This window comes from Sorex fumeus, unplaced genomic scaffold (assembly GCF_029834395.1).
Source record: "Sorex fumeus unplaced genomic scaffold, SorFum_2.1 ptg000051l, whole genome shotgun sequence".
NCBI classification, from domain to species: Eukaryota; Metazoa; Chordata; class Mammalia; order Eulipotyphla; family Soricidae; genus Sorex; species Sorex fumeus.
In genome coordinates this window covers 11,411,676-11,433,821 of record NW_026606108.1, presented here as the reverse complement: position 1 = coordinate 11,433,821, position 22,146 = coordinate 11,411,676, and positions in this window count along the sequence as shown.

Genomic DNA, 22,146 nt, shown 5'->3' with positions numbered 1-22,146 from the left:
ATGGAATCAGGGTCTCCAACATACAAAGTATGTGCTTCAGCCCCTAGAACCATCTCCCTGGATCCCTCCTTTGCAATTTTATAACAAATCAAGATGATTTTGGGGTGACAGGTGAATAAACTCAAATTTTCATTCTGCTTCCAACTATTCAAGGCTAATAACTTTTAGGAACCAGTTTTATACCACCCTTATATTTTTAAATTAAAGTAAGTGCCTTGATAGCTATTCCACAGAATTGTGAGATGAGGGTGTTTGATCATTGCAGTGCATAGACAGAAGGGGAGATGGTTAATAGCTGATCCTTTTCTGCTGGAAGGATATGTTCATTGTGTTTATTACATAAGATCCTTTCACTTGAGATCTAGAAGTGCATTTCATTTGTGGGCTAATAAATTGTTATACTAATAAAGTATTACTCTGTGTCTAAATTATTTACGTCTAAGTGCAATTCAGAGAAACGTACCAGTTACCAGTGTGTTTTTAAAATACTCTTTACATTTGGTGTGTTTCATTGTTACTATTTTTCCCCAACTATAACTTATTTTTATCGAATGCCACAAAATATAAGGAAACTAAGACCACAGAGATGGTACACAGGTAGGGCACTTCCCTTGCCTGCGTGGCAGCCCATGTTCAGTCCCCGGCATTCCTTCCATATGGTTCCCTGACCCCTGCAGGGAGTGATCTTGAGTTTAGAGCCAGGAGTAATCCCTGAGCACCACAGGATGTGGCCCCCCACCAGATCACCCAATCTATGTGCATATGAAAACACAGCTCCTTTTTACTTTGTTGCTTTCAGCAAATCAACCTTGTAGAGGACCCAGAGAAGAGACCAGCCAGTTTGCCTTAGGGCCCTTTCCCTTCTCATCACATGAGACCCCAATACTTGGGAAATCCCAACATCTCAAATTCAGCCCCTGGTTTTGCATGCCCTACTCTGAATTTGGATCAATGAATTTTGAAATATTTTCCCCATCAGTAAACGGAGACTAGCTCCTGATAACCCTAAGTGAGAGAACCGGGTGTGAAGCAAAGGCTGTGTAAGGAGGGACCTGTACCGCCAAAGTACTCCCCGCCCTGTCCCCACCTTGAAGCTGCTCCTGGAATGTGGCCCCTTCTGTCCCACACTGTGTGGAGGGTTAAGGAACTGCACGGTTCACGCCGGCGCCTTGTGGTTCCATCATCCTGGATAGTCACCCCACGGAATGAGGCACAGCCTAACTAGCAGGTGGAGCTAGGGCCTTGTGAAACAGCCTCACCTTATCTGAAAGGTTCTTTGGGGTGGGAAGTGTTTCTAAATAGTATCTCCTTCAACCCTGCACTGCTGACACAGAATCCCTTCGAGCACATTCCTTGGAGTACTTGGTTACCTCCAATGATGCAGAGCTCAGCACTGCCACCCAGCAGATCCTGGCTGGTGTCACAGACTACCCCGTCCCACCTGTTCTCCTGACTGGAAGGTGGTTCTCAGTGCTTCTCAGTGCATCTCTTCTGCCCCCTCGTCCCCGTTCCGGGGTGCACCCAACAGTCACCTGGGGCCCCCTGCCCGCACCCTTCCCCTTGGCTACCCAGGGCTGGGCCTCTGGGCCTCTCCGGGGCTCCTGCTCCTGTTCCCACCTAGCTTTCTGCAGCCCCGCTTCTAGTGGTTGGGGTACATATTGGGGGACCTACAGTGGGGGACCCGCCTGCATTCCCTTGGGGCAGAAGCATGTTGTTACTTACTGTTGCTTGTTTGGGATGTGGCGACTGGAGGCCCAGGCTCCTTATCTGCATGCAACACCTGGGCACAGAACTACCTTTTCCTGAGTACTTGAGAATTTCCTGCTCAGCCTGGAGGGGTGGGGGAGGGGGCAGGAAGCCTTGAATAGTGGGAGGATTCCCCACTTTTCTCATGCAGCACCACTACTCAAGTTTACATTTTCAGATCCAGTGGAGACTGATGATGCAAGCGTGACTCTTCCTGGAGAAATGTTTCACACGTGCTTTTACAGACACGCGATTCTGAAACGTTGATCCCTGGACCCATCATGAGCATTCTGTGTTATTATCCCTTCAAATGGTGATCATAGCCACCCCCTGGGTTTCCGCCTGATCTAGAACACCAGCAGCATAGCATTCTTTATATAAATTGCCAGCGCTGAGGTTGTTGGAAAGCTCTGTCGGGATCCCATGTGCCCCAAACTCATCATTTCTCCCTTGTTAACCTGTCTTAACCATGGTGAGACCCAACTGCTCAAGCCCAAATCCTGGGAAATTCTAGAATTTTCCTCTTCAATTCACACACCAAATCCATTACCTAGAAAGAGTAAATTCGACCTTCTTCTTTCGGGAACGGCGGTACTGGGCAGCGCGGATGGGGGTGGGGCTGCTCACAGGACCATGCGGTACAACAGCGCCTCCCCCAGGTGAAGCGTGCGCACGGCCCTTTGAGGCATCTTCCGGTCTCGAGACTCTTGCTTTCAGTGTTCAATGTCTCTCTCCAAAACTAGGTCACAGGCCTAATGGACTTATGACTTGATAGGTCCCATTACAACCCAGCCACCACGTTAATATTTTATTTATTAAAATATATGATTACTGATACTTGTAAGAATATTTAGTACTGTAGCTTGTAACTGGTTCTTTAGCGTTTTCAGGATAAGTTTAATTTGATGGTGGGCCATGGGGGGCACACCCAGCAGTATTTGGGGGCTGCTCCTGACTCTAAGTTAGGGGGTGGCTCCTGAAGGTGCTTATGGGACCGTGCGGTGCCAGAGATCAAACCTTTGCCTCCTACAAGCAGTAGAATATTCTCTCTCTCTCTCTCTCTCTCTCTCTCTCTCTCTCTCTCTCTCTCTCTCTCTCTCTCTCTCCCCACTCCCCCTCTCTCATCACCAAGAATAATTCCTGAGTGCAGAGCCAAAAGTAACCCCAAGTTTCACTGGATGTGGCCCCAAAACAAAGAAAACAAGTTCAGTCTATTGTTATCGCAAGTATAGACATGTTCATCACTGGTTACTTCTCCAACACTGGCTCGCTTGCAGAGCATAGCAGGACCAATTACACGGCCTGTGGTTATGTAAAGGGTGGGAAATTCTCCAGTGTAGATTAAAGGGTTTGAGGCACAATGATTCCTAAGGTAGTTGTTTGAACAAGCCCTACACTGTATGTTTCTAACGTCCACACCCTCAATATCTGCCTTGTCAGACACTTTACAAACAGCTGCTCAAAGGTTTCTTCAGATGGCTAAATTGGCTCATTACATAGTCTGCCTTTGCCCTCTGGTGGTCAGAAGATGCCACCAACCTTGCACTTCAAAGCGGAAGACCAGGAGGAGCCTCCTGCTTAAATGGATCTGCAACTTTGAAACTAAATTATCTGAGCCTATTTTTTTCCACTGTAGTAAGACTTAGAGGAAATAGGAATTGAAATAGTGTTTGACCTACAACAAGTCATTGTAACTCAGGTTTCTTTTTTTATTTTTGTTTGTTTTTTGCTTTTTGGGTCACACCTGGCAATCCACAGGGGTTACTCCTGGCTCTGCACTCAGGAATTACTCCTGGCTGTGCTCAGGGGACCATATGGGATGCTGGGAATCGAATCAGAGCCACGTGCAAGGCAAACACCCTACCCACTGTACCATCCTCCAGCCCCAGGTTTCTTTTTTTAATGGGAAAGAAAAACTGAGTTAGGGGCTGGACGAAGAAAAAAAGAAGAAAGGAAGGAGGGAGGGAGGGAGGAAGGCAGGCAGGAGGGCAGGCAGGCTTGAGGGACCAGGACGATAGCACAGTGGGTGGGGTGTTTGTCTTCCCCTTGGCTAACCCAGGTTTGAGCCCTGGCATCCCATATGGTCCCTGGAGCCTGCCAGCAGTGCTCCCCGAGTGCAGAGCTAGAACACTGAACTCTGAGATCTGCTTGTGGTATGAAGGGCTGGTACGGCAGGTTCCTGCCTCTGAATCAGAGATTGTTTGTCTGTTCTTTTGGGGCTACATCCTGTCTGTGCTCAGGGATCACTCCAGACAGGCCTTGAGGAAACAGGGGATGCTGAGAATCAAGCGTAGGTTTACTGCATTCAAGGCAAGTGCCCTACTTGCTGTGCTCTGAACCCAGCTCCTGGATCAGGGCCTCTTAGAATTTTTTTTTTTTTGCCTCTTAGAGTTTTTGCACCCCTTTCTGCCCAAGAAACATAACCTGATAAGCACTGCCAGAAACACCTCAGGTTCATTACGTGGTTGACTCTCTGAATAAACATTTGGTCATTGTTCATTCACTATTACCAAATTTTTCACAACACCCACATTCATTTATGGGGCTGGAACGATAGCACATCGGTAGAGCGTTTGCCTTGCACGCGGCCGACCTGGCTGACCCAAGTTTGATTCCTCCGCCCCTCTCAGAGAGCCCAGCAAGCTACCAAGAGTATCTCGCCCCGCACGGCAAAGCCTGGCAAGCTACCCGTGACGTATTTGATATGCCAAACACAGTAACAATAAGTCTCACAATGGAGATGTTACTGGGCCCGCTTGAGCAACTTGATGAACAATGGGAGAACATGCTACAGTGCTACAGACTTTCATATGGGGGCATAACTCAAAATTTAAGAAGTAGGTTCTTAGCAGTATTTTAATAGTAGCAAAGTCAGGTGTAAGCCCTGAGCATAGCCAGGTGTGCACCCCACAAAAAAAAAAATCTAAAAAAAAATTTTAGATGAATAAATAGGGGATGGATAATAATGACAGTAGATAGCATTTATAGAACTGTGCATCTGGAACAATCAAAGTGGGTGCCTAGTTTCAATACGTTTGATTATGAGCAGATTGGTCAACTGGGGAGGAACTATAAATTAGAGGGTGCAGGAACATGAGAGGATTCCCCAGTTGGAGACAGTAGATCAAGAAGGAACAACATCAACCTGTGTAGTTTTGAAAATGGCGTCAAACAAAAACCCAATCACACTAAGTTTGGCCAGTGGAAACCAGACTGCAAAGGCTGTTTCTCTTTTGGAATTGATTTCCGTCTGCTGGAAACTAGTTCATATGCTATGTTAAATGGGTCAGGAACATTCCAGTTATTTACAAAGCATGTGTAAGCACATATTTATGAAATACCTTCATATGAAAGGCACTTTGATATAGCTTTTTATATTAAAGTCTTGTGTGTGTAGTGGAGAATCCTACAGTGGTTCTTTAACTATTCTAGAATTCATCGTTATCAGAGAACTAAGATTATAGCCTGCAGAGCCATATTTGAGACAATAATATTCATGTGGAAAGTTTGCAAATTATTTTAAATAATTTCCCTTGCCTTGCACACGCCCGACCCCAGTTCCATCCCTGGCATCCAGTATTCCCTGAGTAAGTCCTGAGCACTTCTAGATGTGCCCCCTCCCCAAAATCACTTAATCACTTAATCCCCGTTATTCATCGATTTACTTGAGCAGGTGCCAGTAACGTCTCCATTTATCTCGGTTGCGTGCTAGCGTAGCCCAATGGTATCTGTTCGTTCTAGGAACATGCAGAGCCTCAAACCGATCATTCAGGGTCTTGACGAAGAAGTCTGACCATCTTGTAGGTGGGCGTCCACGTGATCTTTTGATGTCCCGTGGAATCCAATCAGTAATGGCTCTAGTCCAGCGGTTGTCTGTAAACCTCATTACGTGTCCAGCCCATCTGATTTTTGATGTCTTGGCAAATGAGACAGCATCCCTGATTCTTGAGCGTTGACGAAGATCAGAACTCCGGATTCTATCTCTCATTTGAGTGAATCGTGATATTCCAAGCATAGCTCTTTCAATTCCTCTTTGAGAGACCCGAATAGCGTTCTCATCCTGTTTTCGTAGGGTTCAGGTCTCTGAGGCATATGTTAATGCAGGAAGAACAGTGGAATCAAAGAGATGTGCTCGTAGCTGGAGGTTCTTTGTCCTTTTAGTTATTTCTTCAACGCTCTTGGAGACATTCCAAGTCGCTCTCTTCCTCCTGCGCAACTCAGATGCCAGGTCATTCATCATGTTGATTTCTCGACCTAGGTATATATAACTGTTGCATTCGGAGATGGTGGTTCCATTGAGAGTGAATGGAGCGTCAGGAACAAGGCTGTTTCTCATAAACATTGTCTTCGTAAGATTCAGCTGTAGTCTGACCTTTCCACATTCATGGTCAAAGTCGTTCAGCATTTGTGCCACTTGGCTGATGTTTGGTGTTATTAAAACAATGTCATCAGCAAAGCGGAGGTGGTGTAGTTGCCGACCATCTATCTTCACTCCCATGCTTTCCCATTCCAGTCGTCGCATGATGTTCTCAAGGGTGGCACTGAAGAGTTTTGGTGAAATGGTATCACTCTGCCGAACCCCTCTCTTGATATGGATGATTACTTCTTTGTAGAATGGTGAGATCTTGGTAGTGAATCCGCAATAGAGCTCATGAAGGATCCTGATGTATTGAGTTTGTATGCCCTGATTGGCTAGGGCTTCCATGACTGCTTCCGTCTCAACAGAATCAAAGGCCTTCTTTAAATCAATGAACGTTAGACAGAGCGGCATCTTGAACTCCCGAAAAACCTCAATGAGCTTAGTAATCGTGTGGATATGGTCGATGTTACTGAATCCTTTTCGGAATCCAGCTTGTTCACATGATTGTCCTTCATCTAGTGTTCTGCTAATCCTATTCAGGATGACTCGAGTGAACAGTTTGTAGATGACAGACAATAGGCAGATTGGGCGATAGTTGCAAATGTCGTGGATGTCTCCCTTCTTGTATAGTAGTACAGTCCTGCTGGTTTTCCATTGGGATGGAACCTTGCATTCAGACAGGTAGTGTGTGAAGAGCCGAGCCAGTGTATTGATGAGTACTGATGGTAAGTTCTTCAGGTGTTCAGGTCTGATCTTGTCTGGGCCAGGTGCTCTTTGTTTCTTTACAGACGAGATGGCATGTTGGATTTCGGAAGGGAGAACATTGGGAATGACATATCCATCATGTGGAATGTGGTATGTGGGCAAGTGGATGTGGCTATTAAAGAGATCTGAGTAGAAGTCATGAATAATCTTCTCCATTGCCCTTCTGGAAGATGTGATAGATCCATCGTGATGTCGGAGGGCAGTCATCTTGGTCTTATAGTTGGTGAAGGACAGGCGGACATTACGAATGCTTTTCCCAGATTCTGCCACATCTACCAGTACTGCTGCTCTCCTGTTTTTTGAGGTCATCCTTGATGGCTTCTCTGCATTGTTTTGCCAGTTCGGATGTTCACTTGTGGTTGCCTGAGGCATGTGCCAAGCCACGTTGGCGAATAAGTTCAAGAGTGTTCGAAGAAAGGCGGTTTTTTGTGGTTATCTCTCTCTTGGCATTCCTTGCACAATCATGGAGGTGCTGAATCATTCGATCGTATTCCTCATCAATGTTGTCAATGACGGCATCTTCCCATGTTGCCGCAACAGAGCCAAAGAGCTCCCAGTTGGTGGTTGTTCTGGGATTCCTCTTCTTAAACCTTGCATTCTTTTCTCCTCGTTCTGTGAGGTAGAATTTTGCACGGAGAAGGCAGTGGTCTGATCCCGTTTGGAATTTTGGGACAACAGCAACATCGGTTAGGCAAAACCGCCGATTGAATATGGTCTCTTTCATTGTGGAACTGTCCATCGGGAGACTCCCATGTCCAATGTTTAGATTCAGCCTTTTGGAACTGTGAGTTACCATGGAAGGTTTTGGTTGACATGATGACCTCAGAAGTCTGTCACCCTGTTCATTCCATTCTAGGCCATGGGTCCCGATGTGGAGTTCATCGGCTGATCTTCTTGGTCCTATCTTGGCATTAAAATCACCGACAATGATCTTGTAGAAGGTGTGATCTTCTTTATAGAACTTTTCCAGCTCCATGTAGAACTTCTCAGTTTCTCTGTCACCATAACTGGATGTTGGTGCATAGACAACAAAGATACAAACTGCCGGTAGTGAGCCACATCTATTCAAGTGTAATCGTCCGACAAAATTATTTTCTAATTGAATCGATATATCATATAATTTTCAAAATAAGATGTAACATGAGAACTGGTCTACAGAACTGGTGTTACCATGTAGAGGCAGAACAGGGGGTTGAAGGGAGAACACTGAGACCATGGTGGAGGGGGAAAGATTCTTTGGTTGGAACGTTGGAACACTGAATATATAAACCCTATCTATCATAAATCAGAGTGTCTCAGATTTTAAAAATAAGACATAGTTGATACATTACATGTGTGTGTCAGTTTTATACACAGATGGTTACCTAAGTGCCTACAAGATGCCCCATGCAATGCTAGGCAAATATTTAAGTTGTTGGGGCCAGAGCAGTGGGTTGGGTATTTACCTTGCATGAGGCAGACCCGGGTTTCATCCCCAGCATCCCATATAACCACCTTGAGCACTGCCAGGGGTGATTCCTGAGTGCAGAGCCAGGAGGAAATCCTGAGTAACACCTGGTGTAACCCAAAAAGCCAAAAAAAATAAATAAATAAGTTGTTAACTGAAGCAGTAACTATGGAGGTATTCAGAGAAAGCAGAGGGTGCAGTTGCTGGAGTCTTCAAGGGAAGAATTCCAATAATTTCTTGAAGAGAATGGCATAGTGAGCCGTTCAGGCTAAACACAGTAGCAGACACTGGTACACAGGGAAATAACAGTGGCCTCAGTGCACATGGAGAAACCCAGCTGGAAATGAAGGTGCTACAATGGAATAATTGTTGTTGGGCCAAGAAGTGTGTGGGCCACACTCAGCAGTGTTCAGAGGCTGCTCCTGGCTCTGTGCTCAGGGTCCATGTGGTGCCAGGACTGAATTCAGGTCTTTGACATGCAAAGCATGTTTACTAGCACTTTGGTCTATCTCCTTGGCCCCTAAAAAAGATATTTAAATGTTGACTTTTTTGGCAATTGTCTTTTAAGTATGGAAGTAGAACCTTCTGTGGTTAATCTGCTTTATACATATCTCAATCAAATGATACAAAAAGAAAAAAATTACTAAGTAGCTTTGCATTTCTATAATAGCCACAAAACTAAACTGAAGGGATGCACTACAACACTAATGAGTATTGTATACTTTCTAAAAATTAAATTTTTTACATTCTTTTTTTGTTTGTTTTTGTTTTGAGGGCACACCCAGAGATGCTCAGGAATTACTTCTGACTCTGCACTTAGGAATTAGTCCTGGCAGTGCAGAAGGGCCATATGGGATGCTGAGGATCGAACCAGGTTGGCCTCTTGCTAGGCAAGCGCCCTACTCACTTTGCTATCTCTCTAGTCTCTTTTATTTTACATTCTTATGATTTAGGAATAGATGCTATTTTAAAAGGTTATTAAGATGACTTTTGCATAGGAGAAATGCCTTATCTAATTATAAATTTATGTAGTTTTAAATAATTTAAGTGAACTCTGCTTTAGCAGACTTCTTTGAGGTGCAAGCATACTTCAAAGGAATAAAAGTGAATTTTTTCAGTATTTTTCAGTATTTTAATGAGGGAAAAAGAAATGTGCCCTCCTTTTAATAACCTGGTCTAGCCTACATCATCCATAGGCATGAGAGGGGCAAAGCCAATGACTTGAACACTCATATTGTGTTCTCTTTCCACAACCAGCCACTCTCCCTGTCTGGAAATTGAGAGGCACACCGAGCTCTGTCCGCCATGATCCTGGCTTAAATGATTCTTACATTAACCCTGCTTTCCCAATCGCTTCAGCTTTCTCCTCTAATGCACCAACCTTAAGACAGAGCCGTAAGCACAAGATACATTTTTTTACATTAGATGATTCCTGTTAATTCTTTGGACAGAGAGGGATGTAATGCTACTGAATACTTGGGTTACAGGAAAGGCGCTCAAGAGAATAAGAAGGTGCCAGGATTGAGCCAGAACAAAAGTATAACGGGTAGGGTGTTTGCCTTGCAGGAGGCATCCCAGATCCCTGCGCACTACCAAGAGTAATTCCTGGGTACAAAGTCAGGAGTAACCACTGAGCATTGCCAAGTGTGGCCCTAAAAAGAAAAAAGGTACCAGGGTTACCAAATCAACCATTATTAATAGCTTTGGACTGAGAACAGATGATTTTTGTAATAGATATTGTTGGGAAGTATTTAATGACAATGGAAGAGAGAAGTGCTAGAATCTAGCTAGACAAACAGGTTTCCAACTACTGGCCAGGTGATTGAAAATCTTTAATTTTCAACTGAGCTACACATGTGGAATATAAAGCAACAAAGACAGTGTATAATTGAAACCCAAGCACAAAAATTTGTAAGTCTACAACTGTACCTCATGGTGTCTCACTAATAAAAATAAAAATAAAATAAAGCATCAAAGAAAGGGATTTGACAATCCCAACACTAACACCCTGAGATATTTTCTAGAAAACTAAGGGGGCTGAGGAGGGGGACCTGTTAGATAGGGGCAGAGGGATCTTTGAACATTGGAGAGAATAGCATAGTAGCTCTGCAATTATAGAAGACCTCAATAGTATTATAAACTATAATACCGCAATAAAAAAATTAACTCAAAAAGTCACAGAGAGACCATTGATTCGTGAGGTGTGGACTCTGGACCATAAGAACATCAACTGGGAACTTTTTAGAAATACCAATTACAATTGGTTGATCCATGATAAGGACTAGGCTCTGGAAATTCCTTAAAAATTTTTTTTCCCTTACCAGGGCTGGAGTGATAGCACAGCGGTAGGGCATTTGTCTTGCGTGCAGCAGGCCCAGCTGAGCTGGGTTCTATTCCTCTGCCCCTCTCGGAGAGCCCAGCAAGCTACCGAGAGTATCTCGCCCGCACGCGAAGCCTGGCAAACTACCCGTGACGTATTCAATATACCAAACACAGTAACAAGTCTCATGATGGAGACTTTACTGGGCCCACTCAAGCAAATCGATGAACAACGGGAGAGGACCGTGACTGTGACCAGTGACCTGAGGCCATAAAGTGACCAAGACCACCTTGGCACATACAAGATGAGAAGGATTTCACTCAGGCCCTTACATCTGACCTGGATGCTTTCCAGACAACTGAGACATCTTTTGGATTGTTTCTTGTTGTAAATTCTTTTTATTTTTTATTTATTTTTATTTATTTTTTATTTTTTTATTAGTGAAAAACCATGAGGTACAGTTATAGGCTTACAAATTTTGTGCTTGGGTTTCAGTTATACAATGATCAAGTGCCCATCCCTCCACCAGTGCCCGTCATCCATCCCCACGGGTCCCAGCATCCCCCCCCCAACCCTCAACCCCCCCCCCCCCAGTCCCATCCTGCCTCTGTGGCAGGGTATTCCCCCTTGTTCTCTCTCTCTTCTTTTGGGTACTGTGTTTTGCAAGAGAGGCTTTGAGTGGCAATCATGTTTGGTCTATCAACTACTTTTAGCATGCTTCTCCCACCCTGGGAGGGCCCTCACAACACCCTTCATTTGGTACTCTCTTCTCTATCTGAGCTTCCTTTTCACCTAGAGCCTGTGGCTGGCCTTCCATTCTTAACAGCAGATTATCATAATTGCCTTGTGGGCAGCACTAGTTTTAACCTGCAGCCTTACACTTGCTGGGTCACTAAGTCATTTTCTGGATTCCTCGTGCTAGTGATCACAAAGAGGAGGGTTGTCCTGTCACCTCAGTGCATGTGATGGCATGGGGTTTTGAACTCAGGCAAGCACATTGAGCCATCTTTTTTTTCCACTAGGGGAAAACACAAATACAAACACTGTCCTCCCATCGTCATCCATTTGCTCTAATGGGCCCAGTAATGTCTTCATTTTTTTGAGACTTGCTGTTACTGTGTTTTGGCATATTGAATACATCACGGGTGGCTTGCCAGGCTTTGCCTGGCTCTTGGTAGTTTGCCGGGCTCTCTGAGAGGGGCGGAGGAATCAACCCGGCTAGGCTGGGCTGGCTGACAAATGCCTTGGGGGGGGGGGGGGGGGCGGGGAGGGAACAGGAACATGGGTGGTGGTGGTAGAAGGAATTTCATCCTGTCATCCAGTGGTGTTCAAGGGTTCCTCCCAGAAGTGCTTGAGGTAGCAGGGATCAAACCTGAGTCTCCAACATGCAAAGCATGCATTCTGTCCTGTAAGCTATCTTCCTGGGTCCTGGAAATTTGTTAAAGTTCCTCTAGTGGGGCTGGAGTGCATTTACAGCTGGTGGGGCGTTTGCCTTGCATGCGACTGACCTGGGTTCAATACCCAGCATCCCATATGGTCCCCCAGCACTGCCAGGAGTAATTTCTGAGTGCAGAGTCCAGAGTAACCCCTAAGCATTGCTGGGTGTGAACAAAAACAACCCAATAAATAAATAAATAATAAAATGAAGTTCCTCTAATGATCAGAAGTGCAGACAAGTTTGGGAATCACTGGTTTAATGAAAAGTTAATAAGCAGATGCCTATGGAGTGGTGGCAATAATCTGTAAAAAAAAAAAAAGTGCCAAGACAGTGAGCTCAACCTAAGTTCCCTTGGGCTCTGAATAGACATAGGAACATGGAAGTGCCACTTGAAAATTGTGACAAGGTAATCTGGACCTTGGAGGCAGATCGGCCAGTGGCCTAAAGCCATTTCAAGCGCAGAAACTATATGATGACAAGTTACATAAATTTGGACATTAAGTGTAACTTTTCCCTTTTTTTCTTATTTTAAGCTTATTTGTAAACTCAAAGGTGTACAGAGATGATGCTGAGTTGTCTGTGTTTCTTTCCTGTTCCTTTTCCTCACTTTTCGCTTTCCTCAGGCAATAATGTGCAACCTGGGTTGTTTTTGTTTAATGTTTTTGAATTAAAAAAACTCACACCATGTATTTGTTTTGTTTTGCAAAACAACTGTTCATCACTTTGTACAAATGTAAATGTTCCCTTACGCTTTTAAATTTTCCTTTTGTAATTTAAAAAAAGGATGATAAGCATATCAATTAAACATATGAATTTAATTCCATTTCCAAATTTCATTTAAGGGTTAAGGCACTTGCCTTGCATGCAGTCGTTCTGGTCCAATTCCTGCACTGCATGGTCTTGTAAAGACCTGGGAGTAACCCTCAAGCACAGCTGGTAGCAGTTGCCTCCAACATCACTGGGTGGATCCCAGAACACACATAGAAACACCATCAGGGAAGTCCCTGATTATTTCACAGCACTCAAAAGTTATGATATATTATTGATGAAAATTTACGTTCAATACCTATTTAAAGAAATAGCTAATGCTTGTAAACTACATATTTGAAAGCGTAAGAGGCAGGTAATTTCTACATTATTTTCTTTGAAGAAAATCTATAGTTCTGGTATCAACAAGAGTTTGTGTCATTATCTTCATTAAGTATTTGTTTATACTATTTAGGTGTCCAAAAATGGCATCTGGAACACCTACACATGAGTAAAGGAAGCACCCAAGCTTCTGTACACTTGAGAAGGCCTGTGAGATGGTGACTTTTGGCTGCTGTGGTTGAGTCCTCCCCTCACCCACTTCTTCATGTCCAGCTTCATCAGTGTTTTTGCCAGCCACCATGCCCTGAAGGACCTCTGCGTCCATTAACTCCTGAGGGACGAACTCATCAGCCGCAGTGACAAGATTCTGGAAATTGATTTGATTTTAGGACACAGCCAGGAAAAGCCACTGAGTGCCCCAACTTCTTAATGGCGATATCCGGTTCCCAGGCTTTTGCTCCTGTGCCAGAATCTGAGATATCCAGAGGGACAATGTCTGCCTCTGGCCAGCACTTCCCCACTCACCATCAGGCCGCAGCGATCATGGCCACAGCTAGCTCGATGCTGACTTTTCCTTTGTCCTCACTGCTGTTGAGGTTGAGGAGACTCTGTTTCAGGAGGAGGTCCCTGTACAGCACTTTCCTGCTGTGAAAGATGCCAAGATTCAGGGGCTGCAGAATCACAGCAGAGTTTGTAGGCAGATACCTCACTCGAATTCTTCCTGGTCGTGGCAGCCTGTTGGAGCAGGACAGTTGCCCACCAGCAGAGGGATCCAGCTTTCTGCCTGTTTCATCCCAGCATCCACTCGCACCAGCCTCTCTCTCATTAAACAGTTTCTGTGTCATGCAGGCCCACTGGTCAGCTCAGAAATCACAAGGGAAGCCTGGACGTTCTTGAGACAGTGAGGGTTGGCTGGCTTACCAACAATCAATGGTCTCATTTTTTCAGTCCCTGAAGCATTGGAACAAAGGAGTGCTGTCAACCATTGCTCTGGTTCCTTGCCCCCTCCACAATGGTCCCCTTTAGTAGTGAGCATGTGCTGGAGAAGCAACTGGGAAAAACACCCCTGTCTTATCAGTGGTAAAGATATCATCTGGGCCCTGACTAGAGCTTTATAATTTCCTAGGCATGCCACTCATTAGCCTTATCTATTCCCAGCCCAGTTATTAAATCCTCTCCACAGATTCTCTATTTTGTGTGTGGGCCACACCTGGCAGTACTCAGGGCTTACTCCTGGATCTGCACTTAGGAATTACCCCTGGCGGTGCTCAGGGAACCATATGGGATGCTGGGGATTGAATCGAGTAGGCTGCTTTGCAAGGCAAGCACTCTACCCACTGCACTATCCCCCCAGCCCCTCTACAGACTGGTTCTGAGGCAATCCCATGATGACCCCTAGATAGGTTGAACTAGCCCACACTAGCCTGGAAATTGTTGTAGTCAAGCATGTTGGCCAAGCTGACTGTTTTCTTCTGAATAACATTCAGTCACAAGAACTTTTTGGCACAAAATTCTTGAAACCAAGCAAAAAGAGCCTTAGTAATGTCATCATAGAGTGCATTCCTCATTCTTTACTGCTGGGATCCCACAGATGCCTCTTCAAATTTGACAGGATCTTTTTTTTTTTCCTTTTTGGGTCACACCCAGCGATGCTCAGGGGTTACTCCTGGCTCTGCACTCAGAAATTTTTCCTGGCGGTGCTCAGGGGACCATATGGGATGCTGGGAATCGAACCCAGGTCGGCCATATGCAAGGCAAATGCCCTACCCACTGTGCTAACACTCCAGCCCCTTGACAGGATTTTTTTAATTTAAAATAAAATTTTATTGGACTATGGACAGCTCATTTGTTAATGTTGCTTTTTCTTAAGTCATAATAGCAAAACTAATTGTGACATTCCACATAATCTGCACAACTGAACATACATGTATGTATATATATAATACATATATATGTTATATCTGGCTTTTATATTATCAAGCTATATATTATATCTGGTCTTTAAAAGGTAAAAGGTAAAGGCCCTCCTGTTGATCGTCGATTTGCTCGAGCGGGCCCAGTAACGTCTCCATTGGAGACTTTGTTGTTACTGTGTTTGGCCTATCAAATACTTTCGGTAGCTTGCCGGGCTCTCCGAGAGGGGCGGAGGAATCAAACTCGGGTCGGCCATGTTGGCCACGTGTAAGGAGAACGCCCTACCACTGCGCTATGGCTCTAGCCCTTCCTTATGTGTTACCTCTGTAGGGTGTTTGCCTTGCACACAGCCAACATGGCCTACCCCAGTTCGATTCCTCCACCCCTCTTGGAGAGCCTGGCAAGCTACCGAGAGTATCTCGCCTGCACGGCAGAGCCTGGCAAACTCCCCGTGACGTATTCGATATGCCAAACACAGTAACAACAAAGTCTCCAATGGAGACATTACTGGGCCTGCTCGAGCAAATCGATCTGGTCTTTAATATATTTAATATATTTTTAAATTTTTATTAGTGAAACACGATGAGGTACACTTGTAGACTTACCAATTTTTGTGTTTGGGTTTCAGTTATACAATGATCGAGTACCCATCCCTCCACCAGTGCCCATTCTCCACCACCAATGATCCCAGTATCCCTCACACCCCCCTCACACCCCCATCCCATCATGCCTCTGTGGCAGGGCATTCTCTTTTTTTTCTCTCTCTCCTTTTGGGTGCTGAGGTTTGCAAAAGAGGCATTGAGTGGCAATCATGTTTGGTCTATAGTCTACTTTCAGCATGCTTCTCCCATCCTGGGAAGATCCTCCCAAGTTCCTTTATTTGGTGCTCCCTTTTCTATCTGAGCTCCCTTTTCCCCTAGCATGTGCGGCTGGCCTTCAAGCCATGCAGTGAACCTCCTGGTACTTATCTCAACTATTCTTGGATGTTAGTCTCCTATTTTGTTACTTTATATTCCCCAGATGAATGCATTCTTTCTGTGTCTATCCCGCTCTTTCTGACTCATTTCAATTAGCATGATACTTTCCGTGTAGTACCACTTGTATGTAAATTTCATGACTTCATATTTTCTAACAGCTGCATAGTATTCCATTGTGTAGATGTACCAAAGTTTCTTTAACCAGTCATCTGTTCTTAGGCGCTTGGGTTTTTTCCAGATTTTGGCTATTGTGAACAGTGCAGCAATGGACATAGAAGTGAAGATCTCATTTCAACTATACTTTTTTGCCTCTCCGGGATATATTCCCAGCAATGGTGTTGCTGGGTCAAATGGGAGCTCAATTTCTAATTTTTTGAGAATCGTCCATACTGTTTTCCAAGAGGGCTGAACCAGTCGGCATTCCTACCAGCAGTGAAGAAGGGTCCCTTTCTCACCGCTTCTGCACCAACACTGGTTGCTTTTGTTCTTTTGGATGTGGGTCAGTCTCTGTGGTGTGAGATGATATCTCATTGTTGCTTTGATTTGCATCTCCCTGATGATTAGTGATGTAGAGCATTTTCTCATGTGCCTTTTAGCCATTCATATTTCTTCTTTGACAAAGTTTCTGTTCATTTCATTGCCCCATTTTTTGATGGGGTTGGCTGTTTTCTTCTTGTAGAGTTCAACCAGTACTTTGTATATCCTTGATATCAACCCCTTATCAGATGGGTATTGGGTGATTATCCTTTCCCATTCTGTGGATTGTCTTTGTATTCTGGTCACTATATCTTTTGAGGTGCAGAAGCTTCTTAATTTGAGATAGTCCCATATGTTTATCTCTGTTTCCACTTAGTTGGTCAGTGGAATGTTGTCTTTGAAGATACCATTAGCCTCAATATCGTGGAGGGTTTTGCTGACCTTGTCTTCAATGTACCTTATGGATTTGGGCCTGATGTTGAGATCTTTAATTCATTTTTATCTGACTTTTGTGCTTGGTGTTAGGTCGAGGTCTAAGCCCATTTTTTTGCATGTGGTTGCCTTGACAGGATCTTTTAAGAAGGTAGACAAAATAGGAATGAAACCAAATTCTTTCACTACATTGCCTTTCCTCTTGCCTAGTCTACTGCTCCCACAACTTTCATTTTCTCATCCAGGGAGAACTGCCAGTGTTTCTTGTTCCCCACATTTGCCATATCCAGCGTTAGGGCTGGGCCACAACCACTAGGGCTGTGTCAGTTCCTCTTAGAGGCTTTTTATGTCAGAAATGTGGAAAACTGAGAAGACAAAATGAAGGTGCTAATCAGGAACCAAAAACAGTGAAGACCCCCAAAGGAAGGTTCGTATAGTTTAAAAATTGCTTTTAGGAAATGAGGGCATCAGGCTATAAGTAACAGAAGATAGGCTTTGTGCTCTATGAAGAAAACGGTTTTGGTTTTGTACCATATACAGTGGTGCTCAGGGCTTACTCTTGGCTTTAAGCTCAGGGGTCTTTCCTGGCAGTGCTCTGGGGACCATATGGCAAGCCAGAAATAGAATCTGAGTTGGCCATGTGCAAGGCAAGCACTCTGCCCACTGTACTATTTCTCCAACCCCAATGCCATTGACATTTTATAGAGATTATTAATATTATTATTTATATATAAACAAAGTTTAAAATAGAAGAGATATTATACATAGCCTAATGGTCTTCAACCACTGGGCCACGGACAGCTGCCAGTTCAGCAGGTGTAGAAAAGCTGTAAACCATTACCATATTGATTATAACTGCCAATCCATGGGCCCATATAAAGGAGAGATGTTGAACTGTTCCAGAAAAATGATGGTTGGAGACTTGGCCCTTGCAAAATATGTGACAGAATATCAACTAGATGGGTCTATGAGGAAATTTATGAATGGCTTACAGAAATGTGAATTAACATTTACACAAACAACTAACGATGGGTTAAGCAATCAGAAAGTGGAAGATAAAATAGATACTAAAAAGCGCCCTATGGGCCTCCAATTAGGAAGAGTGTAGTGCCCACCATAATGACTAAATATATGATACATTGAACCTTTGGTGTTTGTTAAATATAAAACCAAAGCTTGATCTCATAAGACAAATTAGAACCTGGAATCATTGGTGGAGAAATAGTTGGTTACAGTTTAACAAGAAAGAACGAAGGAATCTGGATAACCTAAAAGCATTAAAAAACATCCTAGGATATGGAATGAAAAATATTGTTCAAAATATAGTTAGATATAAATAAATGTCTAATGAATGCATTGTGCTAATTTGACGCAATTTATGAATTGTTTTTGTGAACCTTGCATGCTATGCTTGAGCAACTTATTTTTAATTCTGTGCAAACACAACAAGCGAGACAGAAAGTTTTTGCCTAATCTCCTGCTGTAATGAAGTCATAAGTTAGACGCATATGTAGAAAATGAATATAAATATAGACATAAAATGGAATAAAGCAGAGATCTCCTTCAACACCTGAAAAAGTTTGTTCGGGGTCCACGCAATCAGAGCCCCCAGCAGTCACTTGCTTCCACAGTCCAAAATCAACACCATGCCCCCAGCCAGACTCTACTGTCTCAGGATGGACCTCACTGAAATGCAATATGCTGAAAATTCAGGTATGAGGGTTTTGTGACTGAAATCTCCAGGCTCTCTGGGATTGGGAAAGGCTAATTTTCCCCACATCCCTGCACCTCTGCAAGCCCTGGCAGTCATGTCCATAATCCAAAACCACCACCCAGTTGCAAACTATAATGTACAAAAGGAGAGAGCAAGAAGAAATATGTCTGCCACAGAGCACGAAGAAATATGTCTGCCACAGGGACAAACAGGGGTGTACAGTGGTGGGGGTTGGGATGGGAAAGAAACCAGGGACATTGGTGGTGGGAAATATGCACTGGTGGAGGGATAAGTGTTGAAACATCGTATGACTGAAACCCATTCATGAATAGCTTTGTAATGGTCTATTTCATGGTGATTCAATTAAAAAAAAAGTGATGACTCCAGAATGTCTTTTTCTCCCATTTTCATTTAAAAAAAATTTTTTTTAAGTATTTGGGCCATACCTAGAGGTGCTCAGTGCTTACTCTTGGCTCTGCACTCAGGAATCATTCCTGGCAGCTTGAAGGACCATATGGGATCCAGGGATCAGGGATTAAACCTGGTCTGGTTGCATGCAAATCAAGTACTTACCCATTTGAATATCTCTCGGGCCCCACTTTTCCCACTTTTAAGTGAAGAGGATGAACTCAACCAAGGAGGTGGTATTAGAATTAGAATCTGATATTTGTGTTTTTCCCTATCACTACTTTCAGTAGAGTGAAAATCTCTATGAGGAAACGTGTGTGTGTGTGTGTGTGTGTGTGTGTGTGTGTGTGTAGATAGAGGGTGCTAGGGAACCATGCAATGCCAGATATTGAACTTGGGGTCTTTGCATGTCAGTCAAATGCTCTTTGAGCTATCTTCATAGCCCCTGGCATTCGGATTTTAAAATTGCATCCCGCCCTGCTTCAGGCTACTGGAACAAAACAGAATTCAACAGGAGCAGTTCTCTTAACGGCCTGCTTAGAACTGCTTAGAATTTTTGTCATGAGAGGTTCTCAAAGGGATAACAGAATTGTGCCTTCTATTATTACCACAGACCTATTTATTCATTTATGGCATTCTCTATGTGCCAAACACTGTAATTGATGCCGGCAATGCAGAGATGAGTGGAGCATAGTACCACTCTTGAGATTACCAGGGAAGCAAACAAGTGAAAAGCTGGTATGAATGGAATGCTATACTCGAGGTTAGAGTACTGAGCTAGAAGAAAGGTTGATCAACTAGGGTATGGTATGGGTGAGGAATACGTTTCAAAAAGGAAACAATACTGATTCTGAGCCCAAAATAATAAGTATGAATCATGAGATGGAAAGAAATGTGAATAAAGACTTTTTGGTACAAAAGAAAATGGCCCGTTCAGGAAAAAACAAGTCTTAAACCTGGGCCAAAGTACAGAGTAGCTCAAATTCTAGCTTGACTCTGGGTTCTTTTTCCCTGTCCTTTGGGGCTTGGGGTGGTGGGTGAGAGAACTGGTATGTACCCAGTGGTACTCAGGCTATGCCTGGTTCTGTGCTTGGGGTGGGGGTGGGGGGGGTAACTCCTAGTAGCAGCACTCAGGGACCAGACAGTGCTGAGGATCGAACCAGGGTCTGCAAGCAAGGCACTCTTGTGGATCTTGTCAGCCTTCTAAGGACTTTTTTTAGAAAAAATTTGAGAACTTTTGAGAAAAAAAAAAACATGGCTTTTAGATTTGCATTTTATTTATTTAGAGGGAGGGTGGGAGTGCACCCTCCCTGGACTACTTCTCCAATATGCAAAGCCTATACTCCAGGCCTTTGAGCTATCTCCAGGGTCTAGATTAGCATGTTAAAAAGATTCCTTCGGTTGAAAGGTGGAGAATTTAACAGGTAAAGTCCAGTTTCCTACATCTGAAAATAACAGTAGCTAGCACAGCAGCCCTTAGTTAACATTGATTGCAACAGGAAGCTACTGAAGACCTTAAGGAGACAAATGCTGTGTGAAGATCAGAAGAAAAAAATAGGATACCTAGGAAGTAGCTACAGGAATCCAGCTGTGAGGCACTTTGGGGCTGACTGAAACACTGGAAATGGCAGGTTCCGGGATGGACTGGGGGTGCAAAAGTATCAAAGTCCAGATTTCTTGACTTGAACTATGCAATTCAATTAATGGTTCCAATTACTAGATGAAAATCAGTTATTGAGGCTCTATTTTGAAAACAGATCTTACTTCATATGTTTTCCATGGGCAGGGCAGGAATTCAATCCTAAGGAGGCAAAACACAAAGGCACTGCCCTAAACAGTAAAGTATTCCATAGCTTGTCCTGGGAATACCAAGAAGGAGTATGGGAAAGGAGTGAAGCAAAAGCTAAACCCATTTCGGAGCTCAAGTCTAGAAGTGTGGGTCTAGGTGAAAGAGAACGGTTAGAAAAAGGGAGTGACTTAATCAGACGGACAGTGGGGGAAGAAAACAAACAAACCAAACCTGCTTTTTTTTTTTTAACAGACTGTGGAGCGGACAAGGAAAAAAAAGAAAATCAAACTGGTTGTTGCACAGAGCAGTTTGTGGGGGGACCAAGAACGGAACTAGTGAGACAGTATTGATGGGGGGCTGGAGCGATAGCACAGCTCGCCTTGCACGTGGCCGACCCGGGTTCGATTCCCAGCATCCCATATGGTCTCCCGAGCACCACCAGGAATAATTCCTGAGTGCAGAGCCAGGAGTAACCCCTGAGCATCACTGGGTATGACCCGAAAAGAAAAAAAAAAAAGAAGAAAAAAGACAGTATTGATGTCGGTGGGCTGGAGCGATAGCACAGTGGGTAGGGTGTTTGCCTTGCACACAGCCAACATGGAAAACCCGAGTTCGATTCTTCCACCCCTCTCGGAGAGCCCGGCAAGCTACTGAGAGTATCTCGCCCGATACGGCAAACCCTCGCAAGCTACCCATGAAATATTCTATATGCCAAACACAGTAACAAGTCTTACAGTGTTACTGGGCCCGCTCAAGCAAAATCGATGAACAATGGGAGGACAGTGGCCGTGATTGATGTCAGTGGGCCCCACAGGTGACGTGGGAAGGAGAAAGACGATCACTTTCCTGATCCGCCTCTGCCACCTGGAACCCAGGGTTACTGGGTTCTTGTCTCGCCTGGCAGAAAAGAATTTCAGGAGTAGACAAGCAGTGAAGTAAAATAGATTTTATTTGGAGGTTTCGAAGGGAAGGAGGGAGAGAAAGTGGAACAGAGAGGAGCGGGCTCAAGAGAGAACCGGGGTTTCTCCAAGGGCAGAGAGAGCCCCTAGATACATCCCAGCCACAGACATGAAAGTACACATCTCAAGAAGGGAGCTGCAGCGCCAGTGCTCAGCCACCTGGGCGCAAACAGCACAAGGGCTCAGGCAGCATATGCTCGCCCTTCCTTTGCTCAGGGTGGCTCTTCTGGGGTATCTTCTCCGCATCTCTTGGTCTGGAATGTTCTAAAGTCTTCTCTGGGCTGAATGGCTAGTTAATCAGATTAAGGGGG